Source organism: Phyllostomus hastatus, unplaced genomic scaffold (genome assembly GCF_019186645.2).
Source record: "Phyllostomus hastatus isolate PE091 unplaced genomic scaffold, TTU_PhHast_1.1 phas_scaffold_93, whole genome shotgun sequence".
NCBI lineage: Eukaryota > Metazoa > Chordata > Mammalia > Chiroptera > Phyllostomidae > Phyllostomus > Phyllostomus hastatus.
In genome coordinates this window covers 22,024,490-22,040,447 of record NW_025334042.1, presented here as the reverse complement: position 1 = coordinate 22,040,447, position 15,958 = coordinate 22,024,490, and positions in this window count along the sequence as shown.

Genomic DNA, 15,958 nt, shown 5'->3' with positions numbered 1-15,958 from the left:
CACAAAGTGCTTTACGGGTTTTAATAGTCCCAGCAGCCTAAGAAGGTGGTATTTACTTACTACACAGGGTCAGTGGCTTCCAGAGTCGCATCAGCAGACAGAGACAGCTGCCTGCTGTCTGGAAAGAACCCAGGCACCCTGTCTCGAGCTCCAGCCCATCACTTGGGTGACACTGAGGTGGGTGCCATCCTGCGCTTCGTTTTGGCTCCAGTTCTGGCCCGCGTGGAGAGGGAAGTGTGAGCTGTTTGGGTAGAATATCCCCACCACCAATCTGCAACCTTTTAGTGTTTTTTCCCCCAGCGAGCCCACCAATTGCAAATTAAGCAGAAGGGATTAACAAAACTCCAGGTGGAGCAGACCTGTAGGCCTGAGCTAGAATGAGGAAGCATTGGTGTCCAAGTGGAAGGACCTCTTATGTTGGGCGAAGAGAGAGTCCTGCCTCGGCAGGTTATCAGATGGGGCATCTCCACGCTGCGGACGAAGACAGGCACCTTAATCACTCACAGCCAAGGGCAGGAGAGCTACAGGAAGGTGCTGCGTGCTTACGTGGGTAAGCACAGTGGGCCGAGAGACACCCGTGCAAGACATTTAGCCTGATCTGGTGGTTCAGGGAAAAGAGTTTTGGAGACGACAGCTGAGCTAAGTAGGGCTCAGTCTCAAAGACTGAGTCAAAGCAAAACAGTTGAATGGGTATTTCCAAGCCAAAGAATCGGTATGAGAAAAGGCACAGCAGCATGGTTCAGAGGGTGCTAGGGTGGCAAAAAAAAGGTTTTGATGGGTTGTCAGATTTGAGAAGACGGGTAGGAAATGGGAGGGAGGGGTGAGCTGAGGGCCCCCACAGCCACAGTCAGGGACACTGAGGGCTTTCTTCCCAGACGGCCGCAGTAAAGCAAGTGTCACAACAAAGTGAGTTGCAATCTTGTTGCTGACGGAGGGTCTTGCCTTCAAATTGATATATATATAAAAAAAAGACAAACAGCTGTGAAGCTCAATAAAAACAAGCTGAGCCTGTGTTCCACGCTGAGGTGCTGGCTTTGTCCTCAGGGAAACCGCACAGAAGGGCATTGGGCAAGGAGTGGTCAGAGCAGCCCTTCGCATCAGGTGACCGGAGAGTAACCTGGGAAAGGAGCCAGTTGGAAGGCAATTATACTCTTAATGCCCAAGTTGTGGTCTGTCTCATTACCCACTGAAAGGAACCACAGCTCCTTGGATAAATGGTGCTTAAAGGTCGGCACAGGAAACGTACAAGATGAACCTGGAACCTCTGACTCCGGAAAGAAGCTGTCAGAGCGGACTAGCTAATCCACAAGGACTCAGAGGCTGGCCGAACGAGGCTCCCACTGGCTTGAGATGGGGTTTTCAGCACTAAGAGTTCTAAGAGCAGTGGGTTGAAATCAAATATTTTTAAATTCATGATGATATTTTAAAAATATCTTACCAGTCACCTCTGAAGGATATTATAACTGGTCACTTCTGAATATTTGTCAATAAAGGGAAGTCAGCATCTAGCCTTCCTTTTCTGTGTTAACTGTACTTCAGGCAATCGAAAAGTAGGTGAGTTTCTATAGAAACAGTCCAGCTGATAGATGAAGAAACTATTCTGTAAACCTTGGATGACATAATGAAGGTAGGTGATGATGATCAATAACCACCAACATTGTAGTAATAGAGGCACCCGGACGTGTGCCCGCTGATGGACACAAACCCCACCGATGATGCTTTAAGTTGTGGATCTAAGGACCAGTTTACGGGAAGGACAGGAACTGAAAGACAATGTTAAATCACATCACGAGGATGCAAACAGCGAAATCCAGTAAAACTCTTAAGGACAAACAACTTGATTTCTTAAAAAAAAAAAAAAGTGGGGGAGGGACAAAGAAATAAGAACAAAATTAAAAGAGGGAAGGGAATCCCGAGTTTCAGACTTAGGAGTGAGCTGTATCAACAAAATGCAGTGATGCAGACCTTGTTTGGATCCTGATTCAAATAAACAGAGAGGGAGCGGGAGAGGGATATCTGGAGCCATTTGAACCTGTGGTGAGCATTCTGCAGCACAGGCCCTGAAGGCTCAGGCCCCCTGGCATTCGCACCCTCTCACAGTGAAGCAGGCTGGTATGTAGCACTGAGGGAATAAATACTGGGTGTCATTTATGAAGCCAGGTCAGTCATGAAAAGGGCATTGTAGCTTCCTCCTTGGCTTTTTGGTTCACTTGCTCTGGGGGAACCAGGCACCAGCTCCGAAGCCCTTCAGGTGCCCTGTGGAGAGTGCTTGCCGAGAGGACTCAAGGCCCCCACTCCCCAAAAGCCAGCACGGACTTGCCAGCCAAGGTAAAATGAGCCGCCTGGAAAGTAGATCAAGCTTTCAGGTGACTGCAGTCTTGTGAGACACTGAGCAGGACAGCCTAGCTAAAATGCTCCCCATTTCCGGGCCCGTAGAAACTGTGAGCCACAACACATGTTCATTGTTTTCTAAAACCACCAAGTTACACAGCAACAGATACCTAACACAGGCACTGACTACAGAGGTGATTTAAAGAGACACGCTAATGCATAATGTTAATAATGTTATCTTGGTTACGTTCTTTAGAAGTTATCTTTTAGAGGCCTGGCTGGTATGGATCAGTTGGCTGGAGCATCACAATCCCGTAGACCAAAGGATTGCTGGTTCAATTCCTGATCAGGGCACTTACCTGGTTTGTGGGTTTGATCTCCAGTTGGGGTACATACGAGAAGCCAACTGATCCATGTTTCTCTCACATCGATATATTTTCTCTCTCTGTCTTCCCCTCCCTTGCTCTCTCTCTAAAAGCGATGAAAAAAATGTCCTCGGTGAGAATTTAAAAAATAATAATAAAATGAAAGTTATCTTTCAGAGATGCATACTGAATTATTTATAGATGCATTGATACGCTGAGATTTGTCTCAAAATAATGCAGCTGGGTGTCTGCAAAGAGTGGGGGGTAAAGCTGCGGTGAGTGTGTCTCTGTTGGTTGGAGCATTGTCCCATAAACCAAAAGGTTATGGGTTTGATTCCCAGTCACAGCACATGCCTGGGCTGTGGGTTTGGTGCCCAGTTAGGGCACACACAAGAAGCAACTCATTTATGTTTCTTTTCCTCTCTCTCCCTCCCTTGTCCTCTCTCTAAGCATGTCCACGGGTAAGGATAAAAAAAGAGTGGAGGGTACAGAGGAAATGAATGGTCCTGAGTTATACTGGTTACAGCTCGGCAATGGACGTAGTCATTGTACTGTTCTGCTTTTTTGTATGACTGAAATTTCTTGCTTCTTGTCAAGACGGAGTAGGTAAATCAATCCTCATATCCTCCCACAACCGCATCAGAAATACAACTAAACTACAGAACAAACGTCATTCAGAACCTCCTGAGATCTAGCTGAATGGAAGTCCTACAACTAAGAATAAGACACATGCAGAATGGTAGGAGGGGTGGAGACGCCACAGATTGGTCCCACACCCCTGAGTGGCAGATCAAGGTCAGGAGGGACATCTGGGCTGGGAAGGCACAACCTGAGGAGTGAGAGGTTCCGGCCCCCCACCACACCAGGCCTCCCAGCCCAGGGTTCCAGTGCCGGGAAGAGAAGTCCCCGCAACTTCTGAACATGAAAACCAGTGGGGACTGTGACTGAGTGAGACAGAAAACTGCTGGAATCTAAGGCAGTTCCTCTTAAAGGGCCCATGCACAGACTTACTTGGACTCACTCCCTCTGAGCTCTGGCTCTGGGGCAGCAACTTGAAAGGCACCAGGGACATACAGGGAGGAACTGAAGTGTCTGGCATCGAGGCGAGAACTGGCTTTCTCCCAAACGGAAGTGCTAGTAGAAGCCATTGTTCCTTTTCTGAGCCCCCCCACCCCCGACAGAGCCAGCAGGAGGGCCCCCTATCTCAGTCTCCATCAACCTGACTCACATTATTTGCCCCATCCTGGTGATTCCCTGAGATCTCTCCTCACCAACTTGTGGGGCTCACTCAAGTTGTTTCCAGTGGCTTTTCCATATGAATGGCATGTCTTGGCTCACACTTCAGGCTTTCCTAAAAATCTCTCAAACAAGCAGCATCTGCCTTGGTGTGCCTCATGCCTCTTAATGGCCCCAGACCCAGCACTAGCGGCATCTAGCCTTGGTTCACAGCTTGACTTCTCCTGGGCACCTCCAAGCCCAGCACAAGTATCAGCAATCTGTAGTTCACTTTGTGGCTCATTCCTGGTGGCCATGGGCAGAACACAGGCAGTGGCTGACCTTGGTCTGCACCTCTTGTGAGGCCTCAGAGCCAGGGCACCCAGAGGACAGCTTCACACCATGTCAAAGCACCACCCAACCATCTCCACAAGTGACACACTCAAGAAGTGAACTGAGCAGGCACCAGAGCCCCACTGAAGTAAGTCCTGCTCTGAGTGGGGGGAGATGCTGGAACAGCTGATCTTAGTGGTCACAGCCAGTCCTTGCAGGCGATGGGCCTTGGAGTAAATTGTCCCATTGACATGCCAATAGCAATCAAGGCTCAACTAAAACAGGAGGGTGTACACAGCGCACATGGGAGTCACACCTGGAATGCCCAGCTTGGGTGAATGGGCAGCCTGTGCCACTGCACCTTACAGGGCACCTACTGCATTAGACCACTCTACCCAGACCAAGGGATATAGCAGTTCCACCTAATACATAGAAACAAACACAGGGAGGCTGTCAAAATGAGGAGACAAAAAATATGTCCCAACAAAAAGAGCAGAACAAAACTCAAAAAAACTCCAAAACTGAGACAAGTAATCTAGATGCAAAGTTCAAAAACACTGGTTATAAGTGTGCTTAGTGAACTTAGGGAAGAGTGATTGAACTTAGAACTTCAACAGCATAAAAAAGGCCATGAAAACCATGAAAAGAACTAGTCAGGTTGTGAAGCTTTTGAATAAAGACTCCTTTCCTTTATCACCAAACCGCCCCCCCCCCAAAAAAACAGACACCCCCCCCCCAAAATGAACCAGTCAGAAATGAAGGATACACTAACTGAAATGAAGAATAATTTACAGGGAATCCACAGTAGAGTAGATGAAACCGAGAATCAAAACAGTGATTTGGAATATAAGGAAGCAAAAACAACACCACCACCCAATCAGAACAGCAAAAAGAAAAGAATTTAAAAAATGAGGATAGTGTATGGAGCCTCTGGGATAACTTCAAATATACCAGCATTCGCATCATGGGGGTGCCAGGAGGAGGAGGAGGAGAGAGAAAGAAACTGAAAGCCTATTTAAAAAAATAATGACAGAAAACTTTCCTAAGCTGGTGAAGAAGGTAGACACACAAGTCCAGGAAGTACATCAAGTCCCAAAGAAGAAGAACCCAAAGAGGCCAAAATTAAGATACATCATAATTGTCCTGGCGGGGTGGTTTAGTTAATTGGAGTGTCCTGCTATACATCAGATGGTTGAGGGTTTGATTCCCGATCAAGGCACATACCTAGGTTGCAGTTTCAATCCCCAGTTGGGGCATGTATGGGAGGTAACTGATCGATATTTCCTTCTCACATCAATATTTCTCTCCCTTTTCCCCCTTCCTCTCCCTCCAAAATCAATAAACATATCTGTGGGTGAAACTAAAAAAAATGCTCTGGCTGGTGTGGCTCAGGGGGCTGGGTGTCATTCTTCAGACCGAAAGGTCATTAGCTCTATTCCCAGTCAGGGCACATGCCTGGGTTGCAGGGCAGGCCCCCAGTTGGAGGCATGTGAGAGGCAACTAGTCAATGTTTCTCTTACACATTGATGTTTCCTTCCCTCTTTTTCTCCCTCTCTTCCTCTCTCTCTAAAAATAAATAAAATCTTAAAATAAAGACACATAATAATTAAAATGCCAAAGGTTAAAGACAAAGAGAATCTTAATAGCAGCAAGAGAAAAGCAGTTAGTTATTTGCAAGGGAGCTCTTGTAAGATAGTCAGCTGATTTCTCAACAGAAACTTTGCAGGCCAAAAGGGATTGGTAAAAAATATTCAAAGTGATGAAAAGCAAAGACCTACAGCCAAGATTACTCTACCCAGCAAAGCTGTCACTTAGAATCAAAGGACATATAAAGAGCTTCCCAGACAAGAAAAGGCTAAAGGAGTTCACCAAACCAGTATTACATGAAATGTTAAAGGGTCTTCTTTAAGAAGAAAGGGAAAAGAAAAGAAAGGTTAAAAATATAAATAATAGCCCTGATGGTGTGGCTCAGTTGGCTGGGTGTTGTACTGCAAAGTGAAAGGTCGCCAGTTCAAGTTCCCGGTCAGGGCACATGCCTGGGTTGCAGGTTTGGTCCCAGTCGGAGCATGTACGAGAGGCAACCAATTGATGTTTCTCTCTCTCACAGTTTCTCTCCCTCTCTCTCTCCCTCCCTTCCTCTCTCTCTAAAAATATATAAAATCTTTAAAAAAATGTGAACAGTAAAATAGCAATAAATAGATATCTACCAACAATTGAATCTAAGATACAAGATGAATGAACAAGTAGAACAGAAACAGATTCATAGATACAGAGAACAATTTCATGGTTGCCAGATGGGAGGGGGTTGGGGGATTGGGCAAAATAGGTGAAATAAGATGAAGGGATTAAGAAATTGATAGTAACAGAATAGTCCTGGGCCTGCCTGGCCAGGTAGCTCAGTTGGTTAGATAATCTTTTTATTTTTAAAGATTTTATTTACTTATTTGTAGAGAGAGGGGAAGGAAGGGAGAAAAAGAGGGAGAGAAACAAAGATTGGTTGCCTCTCTCATACCCCCTACTGGGGACCTAGCCCACAACCCAGGCATGTGCCCTGATGGAATTGAACCAGTGACCCTCTGGTTCGAAGGCCAGCACTCAATTCACTGAGCCACACCAGCCAGAGTTATAATAGAAAGTTTTTTAAAAAGAAACTTACAATTGTCCAGGCAAGAGAAAAGTTGGCCTGAAATAGTCATAATTATAAAGCTAGGAGTAAAGACAATGGAGTAATATATTCAGGAAGTGAAATGCCCAGGCATTAGAGAGTGGGAAGATGTGGGGAAGTGAGAAAGACAGAAGACTCAATGGTGGGTGACTCTCAGGAGTCCGTGTGGTTCCTGTTAGCCACTTGCCAGCTGTGCAAATGTAAACAGGTTACTCAAACTTTCTATGCCTCACTTTCCCCTCTGTAGAGTGGAGGTGAAAACTGCTTACCTCCTACTATCATTGTGAGGATTAAGTTAATAAAATTATATACAGAACTTAGAACAGTGCTTAGTAAAATTTCTGTGTTCATTCTTCCACTGGGGAGGCCCGGACTGGGAGTGGGATGGTAGTTTTGACTTTGGACGTGTTGAAAATACAATAGTGAGAGACTCCCATGCAGATGCCAGAAGGTTTGCATATGAATCTGGAGCTGGGGGACAGGAGGAGGCAGTGGCGGAGCAGATGACCATGGAAGTGAGCCACCCCCTTGAACAGACACTTCATCAAAGAAACACAAATGGGAAATAAGCACATGGAAAGTTGTTAAACATTATTAGATATTAAGCAACTGCGAAGTAAAGCAGACATGAAATACCACTATGCATCTATTAATACAGCTAAAACATTTGTTTTAAATAGTGGTAACACCAAGTACTGGTGAGAATGTGGAGCAACTGGATCCCTCGTACATTGCCATTGGTAAAATAAAGTGGTACACCACTTTAAACACCAGTTGGTAACTTCTTATAAAATAGCATGTATTAGCCCTGGCTGGTGTAGCTCAGTGGATTGAGTGTGGGCTGTGAACCAAAGCATCGCAGGTTCAATTCCCAGTCAGGGCACATGCCTGGGTTGCAGGCCAGGGCCCCCAGCAACCACACATTGATGTTCCTCTCTCTCTCTCTCTCTCTCTTTTTTCTCCCTCCCTTCCCTCTATAAAAATAAATAAATAAAATCTTTTAAAAAAGAAACTTCATTTAAAATAAATAAATAAAATAGCATGTATTAACCATAAACCCTGCATTTGCACTACTGGGTATATATCTCAGCACCACATCTCCTAGGTGCTGGACGACTGTTGTATAAGCAACAGCATGGGTGCGTGAGGAAACGAAGGAATGAGGGGGTGCTCTGTGTGGGAAGGAAGGTCCCCTGCAGAATTTCCTGACTTCAGAAGGGTCAGGTGGAGAGAGGCAAACCAGACCAAGTCCTGGCTTCCTTGCTAATGCTGCGTGCCTTGGGACTGGACGTAGGAAGAGTGCCCATCATGATGCCAAGGTGGGAGGCCAGACTAGCAGGGTTGCTCCCAGGGGAAACAGATGTGAATAGGGAAGAATTTATGTCCATCCAAGTCCATATATTCATATTTTCTGTTCTTTGTGCAACGCTGGTAGTTGGTATGGGGAGATGGTAGCCAGGATTTCCTGCATTGGTCTCAAATGAAGGGAGAGCACCGTGTATTTCCTCTTTTCACCACAGGGTGGCAGTTCAAGCCTGCAAACCTCTGGGTGGGGGCTGAGGCTATTGCACCACCTGGTGGTGATATATTTTCCAAGTGTTCTGTAGGTATTTTCTTTGCATACAAAGGATTGTAAGGAACATATGAGGCAAACTTAAGTTTGCAATTTTCAAATAACTCCTCACAGCGCTTCTGCCTTAGAGAAAGCCCTCAGTGCTACTCTGTTGATTTCTACAGGAGTCAACCGCAGAAACCCGATTTTGTAATGGCTTCTGCTGCCCTGGGTCCCAGCTGTCCTCCGCCCAGACTCTGCCCCGCCTCCTCACACTCTTGCAGTATCGCTCCGCATTATCCGAGGCCTGTCTCCAGCCTTCCTCTCCCTCCCTGTTCACGCCACTCTGGGACACTTCAGTGGCCCTGTGGATGACTCCATCGCACAGCTCTGAGTTCCTTGATCATCACACCTCTGGTGACTTGGACCTCCACTCATTTCAGCCAGCTGCATGGGATATGAAAGTCTAGACTTCTACCCTCAGACTGCAACCCACATCCTTCCAGCTCTCACATCGTCTGCCCCCGCCTTAAAAAAACAAAACACTTCTATTTACTGTTTTTACAGAGAGAGATTGATTTGTTGTTTCACTTGTTTATGCATTCACTGCTTGACTCTCGTATACTTGTATGTGTCCTGACCAGGGATCGAACCTGCAACCTTGGTGTTTTGGGATGACACCTGAATCAACTGAGTTACTGGACTAGGACCTCTCTCCCCTTCTCACCTGCACTTTGGTTGCATTAAAACTCCAGCCCTGCCCTTTAACACTCCCCATGCCCGACATGACTTTATCCTGCTCCTTTTGCCACAGGTGGGCACAGGTAACAAGGTTATAGGAAATCGGGACAAAGAATTGAACCGAACACAGAGTTTATAGCAGAGAACATGGCAGCAGTTCAGCTCCAAGCAGAGATTGACCTCATGGGCTGGAGGAACTTTATTCTTACGGGCAGATCCTTCCCAGCTAGTTTTGGTGGGCTTTACTGCGCATGTGCAAGTACTTGTATTACTTTAAAGCTACTACACATGTGGTCTCCCATGAGTTTCCCTGATTGGCCACCAGAGAAGTGATTGCACAATGTTACTGAATGGGCCCCCCTTCTCCTGGGGTTCCCCTGTACTAGGTTCACCTTGCCTGCCACCAGGGAATTATAGCTCTCAATGTCAGAGATTGGTGAAAAGGAAAGGAACTATTTATTCAAAAGTTCTACAGACTTAAGAGTAATGACTTAATGTATTCATTAAAGTCCTAAAGTCCCTTAAAATACCTACAAACACACACAGTCCTTCCTTCCCCCCTTTGCCCAGTCTGGGGTACCGTATCTCAGTAACAGAAATAGAAGTCCGCGGCTCAGGCAGCCCCCAGTTCTTCCCAGTAATCCATGCTTGGCTGGCAGGCCGCCCTCGGTTCCCAGCACCATCAACTGTGTTGCCAGGATCTCTAGTTCTTAATCCAAAACCACATGGCACCTTCTCATGGCCCACCAGCAAGAGTCCTTTCACCCCTTTCCTTCCCACAGTGTCTCTCCTGCATTCTTCCAAACTGCTGAAAGAGAGTTCTGCATCACTGCTACATCTTGCTTTCTGGCTTCCTAAGCTGCATAGTTCTCAGCATGGCTGTCACACCTGGGTTTAAATCCTAGCACCAGTCTTCCTCTGCAGCCCCATTTCTGACTCTTCCCACAATTGGTTACACCTGCCAGCATTCCCATATTTTTCCAGCTTTTCTGGGCTACCATAATAAGTCTGGGCAGGTGTGGCCCTGTGGTGTGGAGCCAATCATCTCCAAGCTCTCACTTAAGCTCTGTAACCAGGGGGAGTTGCCTTCCAGTTACATCTTGGGTGGAAGCCACTCCCATCTCCCTGACTCAAAGCATGGCCACAGCTATTTAACATATCCATGAAACCGGTCAAAAGTTATAGATCTATTAAATGACCGTTCTTGAGGTTATTTGCAAAACTGTTGCTATGCAGAACAACTCTCAATGGCCCTGCTCCATGTGTCCCATCCCCCAGTTCAGACTTGTGGGGTGAGGACATCCCATATTTTTAATATTTCCTGAACACCCTGAGTTCTGGACCCCATTCCAAATCCTTCTTTGGGAGGCCCCCTGGATGCACCCTCTTACACTTTCAATACCCTCCTAGCATCACCTCCATGGACTCCAGAGCTGAACCATCTGAGTTTGAATCACAGCCCTTCCTCAGACAAGCTTTAATATTAAGCAAGTTATGTAAGCTCCCTGAGCTCACTCTCTCATATTAAAATGGGGATGACAATAATTACCTAAAAAGAGTGTGGCGAGGGCTAACCACGTTAATATGGATAAGCGTTTAGAACAGTGCCTGGCATACTGTAAATCTGTGCACATGTTTGTTCTTTTTTAAATTATTATTAATAATAATTATTATTGTTATTACTCAAGCCGGAGCCTGTAGTGGATGACCTCACCAGCCAGCTGAACTTCACCAGCAAAGCCCATCCCAGCACCAGCCCCACAACCCTTCTTCTCTCGTCCTGGAACCAAGCCTGGGAAACACCAACCACGAAAATCCCGCTCTCCTGGGGATTGGTGCCACCCCCTGGCCATCGCCGCTCTTCAGCCTCCACTGAGCTCCAGGCTCCTTTGAAAATCCTTGACTTGTCCGGAGCCTGGTCCTTCTCTCCCATCTGCAGTGACCACTCCACATCTTCACCACCTTTCCCACCCACATGGTACAAACGAGTCCCGCCGAGCTAAACTGAAAACGTGGCCGCCACGCTCTGCAGCTGTTCCCGTGGATGCGTGGTGATCCCGCTGATCCTCACAGCCCCGCACATCCGCTGCTGCTCGGTTCCCACCTCCTGAAACCCTTCCGCTGGGACCCAGAGCTCACGGCCCCGCATCAGCAAAGTCCCTGTGGACGGAGCCTCTTTGAAGATCCCTGTGCCCCGCCCCCCCCACCTCCCCGGCTCTCCCTGAGGACACCCCTCTCCCCGCAACCCTCTCACGTGGGCCCTGCTTTCCTTCCCTCGGCCCCTGCGCCACCCAGCCTGTAGGTGTGTGGGCGCCCTCCTTGCTCCTCAGTGCTGCTTCCAGACGGTTCCTCCCTAAAGCCCTTCAGTTCGGACCTCAGGCCAGCAGACGGACCACACGCACCACCTCCTTTGCCACTTACCTACCGGTGTCTTGTTTCTCCAAGGGCTTGGCTCCTGCCTCACTATCCTTCCCTTTGGTAACTAATTCTGTCCTCATTCTTGGCAACTTCGATATCCACCCAGAAAATCCTCTCCATACTCTGGCCTCTGGGTTCCAGGATCCCTTCTCCTCCAATTACCCTGTCCTCTGTTCTCTCTGAGCCACTCACTCCCTTGGTCACTTTCTGGCCCTTTTCATTACCGAGAACTGCGGCCCCTCTGCTTCAGGGTCCCCGGGTTGCTTTAACAAAGTACTACAGACCAGGCGGCTTCAACAACAGAAATTTTTTGTCTCAGTTTTGGAGGCTTAAAGTCGAAGATCCAGGTGTCAGCATGATAGGGGAACTCGAGAGTTAAAGATTTTAGCTTCAGTCATAGCTGATGGAGTTAAGTGATTAAGGCATGTGGAAAGCTGTTGTTCCTGGAACTGGAATGCATGACTCCCGGGAGGTTGACAAACAATTCAACCTTGTGCCCCAGGGGGTCTGCAAGCCGGTGGGGATGGTATCTGAGCCATTGTGATGCAGATAAAGAATTGTTGACCAACAGATACAGAAGTACTAGGAAAATTGCCTCTGGACCGCAACTCTGATCCAATTAACTTTTTCCCCAACCCCTTGCCTACCCTTTCTTCTCCTTGTAAAAAGGTCAGCTTGAGCTGAGATGTTAAGATGCCTTTTGAGGGTACATGACACACTGTTTTCTCAGGTCACCGGCATCTGAATAAAGCACCCATGAAGATTCAATCCTTGTCTCTACTCATTGGTTCTGGTAGTGACAGGCAGCGCGAACACCGGCTTTTCCGGTTTTAGGCAGGGTAGGTTCCTTCTGAGGGCTGTGAGGGAGAATCTCTTCCAGGCCTCTCTCCTAACTTTTGGTCCTTTACTGGCAATCGCTGGCATTCCCTGGCTTGTAGATGCATCACCCGATCTCGGCTGTCATTTCACACGGCGTTCTCCCCGTGTGCATGTCTGTTCTGGGTCCAGTTCTCTGCTTTTATAAGGGCATACTGGATTACCAGTCATACTGGATTAGAGCCCACCCAAATGACCTATTTTAACTTGATTACCTCTGTAATGACCCTATTACCAAATAAGGTCACATTCTGACCACTGGGGTTAGGGCTTCAACCTTTCTGGGGGTGAGGGTGTTAGAATGTACTGGGAAATGGAGGACCTAAGGCACCGCCTACGCTGGAACAAAGAAGGTATGCGTCACCAGCTGAATACCTGACCCCGAGGTTCCCTATTATTGGAAGCAACTGAGACATAGCTGCCGGCATCCTGCTGGAAACCAGTCAAATCCTCCCTGCTCCTCCCCTGTCCCTCGAGCTTTTCCCAGAAACAAGGCCCATAAATCTCCTGGACTTTCTGTTGCTGAATCTGTCATCCCTGACCAGAGGACATTGTCTTGCAAACACCTATACCCTGGACACTTGGGACAGATCAGCAGGGTGACCCACCCTCCCCGGGTCTTGAATAAAAACCCTTAATTAGATATTTTTTGCTCCTGGTCCTTTCTTAGCTACCTAACAGAGGGGACACAATTTAACCCCAACACCTCCCATAATCTCCATTTCATGCATCCCGTGCTCTGACCAGCACATTTCTTTTTAACCATTTCTTTTCTGTTTCCAACTCATTCCCCCAGTGATCTCACCTCCTGAGTGCCTGTTTTCCGTTGTTCTCTTTCCCTCCTCTGCCCAAGGTGAAGCCCACAGCTGATTAACAGGACCACCCCCTTGCATACATCTTTAATTCCCTTGTCTCTCCCTCCTCTGCCTCACTCACTTGGTAAACCCGCAGCCCTGGCTCACCCAACTCATTGCCCATTCTGTGTCTAACGTGGCCGGGACCACTCCCCTACCCCAAAACATCCATGTTAATAAGTCTCACCTTAAATTTTAATCACCTCAAGTAGACCCTCATTCTGCTTGGTAATCCTGCTACATCCCCAAGTCTATTCACCCTTTCAAGCTCCTACATGACTATCATCCGATCTCCCCTCTCCTCAAACCTCCAACACTTCTTTCTCCCATTCTTCCTCTTGGCTGATGATGACCTTGGTTATTTCCTTGAGAAAATAAGAGCAATCAGAAGAATACTTCTTTCTATCAGTATACACCCCCACAGACACCCAGCTACCTGCCTTGTACTTCCTCCTTCCTGCACCTGTGGATGCTGCCGAGGGCCGCTTGTGCCTTAGGGCCCAGCAACCCCTCCTCTCTCTCCCGAGTCATCAGATTTTCTCTGTGGCACCATTCCCATAAGTATAAGAGAGCACTTTAATGTCTTCTATCTTTAAGAAACCCTCTTTCAGGACCTGGAGCAGCGACTCCCTGATAGCAATGAGCATACACCACCCCCAAGATCCTAGTTTCTCAGTGTCATTCCCCACGAAAAGAAAGAAACCAGGGGTCTTTGGAAAAAATGGCTGATTCCCGGGCTGGGTTGCGGAAAGTCCAAGGTGAGTCTCAAGCATGTTATTCCAGACAGTACGTCCTCAAACAATGACAGGGGTTTGTCCAAAACACAGAAGTCACCTTGAAGGGATTTCTACTAACCAAATCGTGGACAATTTGAGCATCAAAGTAAATAATGATAGTAATAGATTATAAACCACTAAATAAAATAGAAAACCCTGAGTCCATACTGATAGAAATAAATGAATAAAAAGTTTGGTTAAAATAAAATATTCATATGGTTTCAGGGACCAACTTCCCCATTATGTTCTTACTAATTATAAAGGGGAAAATGGTAGATGTATGGCAAACACCAATCTAAGGTAATGAAAATGAACGTCCTTAGTCATGAGACGAACAGAAACCATGGCCTGTAAGGCACAAAAGTGTCAAGGTCATGCAAGTTAAGGACAGACTGAAGAATTGTCCCAGACTGAAAGAGACTGAGGAAATGCGACACTAGATACAAGGTGTGACTTTGAACTGGCTAACAAAGGACACTGTTTGGGTGCCTGGTGAAACTTGAATGCACTCCAACGCTTAGGTTACAGTTATGTATTAATTCCTGATTTTGATGATGGGCTTGGGGGTATGTAAGAAAAGGCCCTTTTTTTGGTAGGACATAAACATGGAAGTACTGGGATGATGGATGATCAAGTTGGCAACTTACTCTCAAATGGTTTAAGGGGAAAAAGTGCTTTGTATTGTACTTGAAATGTTTATGTAAATTTGAGTTTCAAAACTAAGGCTTAAAAAAATTAAAAATCCAATTTCTTGACTCCACTTCCCTTTCCTGCTCTCTTCCCCTGTACTCCTTGGAGGGAGTACCCACTGAGCAGAGGTGGGCCACTTCTCCCTCCCCCCTCTCTCTCTCGGCCACTCCACACCGCTTCCGTTTCCTTCAGTGCTTTTGCTACGGTCACCAGTGACCTCCACGTTGCTACATCCAGAAACAGTCTTCCATCTTCCTCTTGCCGGACTCATCAGCAGAGCTGGACTCAGATTAAATCCTTCTTGGAACATTGTCCTTGCTTATATTCCAGGGCCTCCCTGTCTCTGGGTAGCATCTCTTCAGTCTCCAGCGCCGTTTCCTCCTCATGCCCTCTGACCTTGCTCTGACCTTCCCTCTCCTTTCTCTCTTGGTGGTCTCACCCAGTCCCCTGCTGTAAGTAACATCCATGCGCTGATGATTTACTGTAATTTATATCTCCACCCAGGCTTCTCTCCTGAATTCTGGACGTCCATAACCAACTACCTTCTCCCTCTTTTCCACCGAATGTTGTCACTGATCATCCCTTTCCCAAGCCTGCTCCATCCACGGTCTTCCTGTATCAGCTGATGGCAACTTCTCCCCACCAGTTGCTCCAAACACCTGGGAGTTGTCCTGACTTCCCATTTCCTCGTGTCCATCATGTGAGCGAATCTGGTCTCTAGCGTCTCCACCCTGGCACAAGCCACAGCCACCTCTCACCGGAGTTACCCAGAGGCCTCCTTACTGGTTTGCCCCGTACTTGCCCTCCACAGCTTATCCTTGTCACCCGACAGCGGCTCCCCACTTCACTCTGAGCAAAAGCCGAAGTCGCTACATGGGGCTGCAGACTCCACGGGATCACTACTTCAACCAAACTGGCTAAGAATAAAAAGGTTGATAATACTCAGTGATGCGAACAATAGTCTCTGTTATACGCTGATGAAGAAGTAAAATTTATTAATATGTAGAAAACATTTAAATTAAGCTCCCTGTATGACCCAGCAATTCCATTTATAGGACTTTATCTCAGGGAAATCCCCAAGCGGCCAAGGGCCCCAGTGCAGCGCGCACCGCACCGCGCGCCCCGGCAGAGGGAGCCCGCGC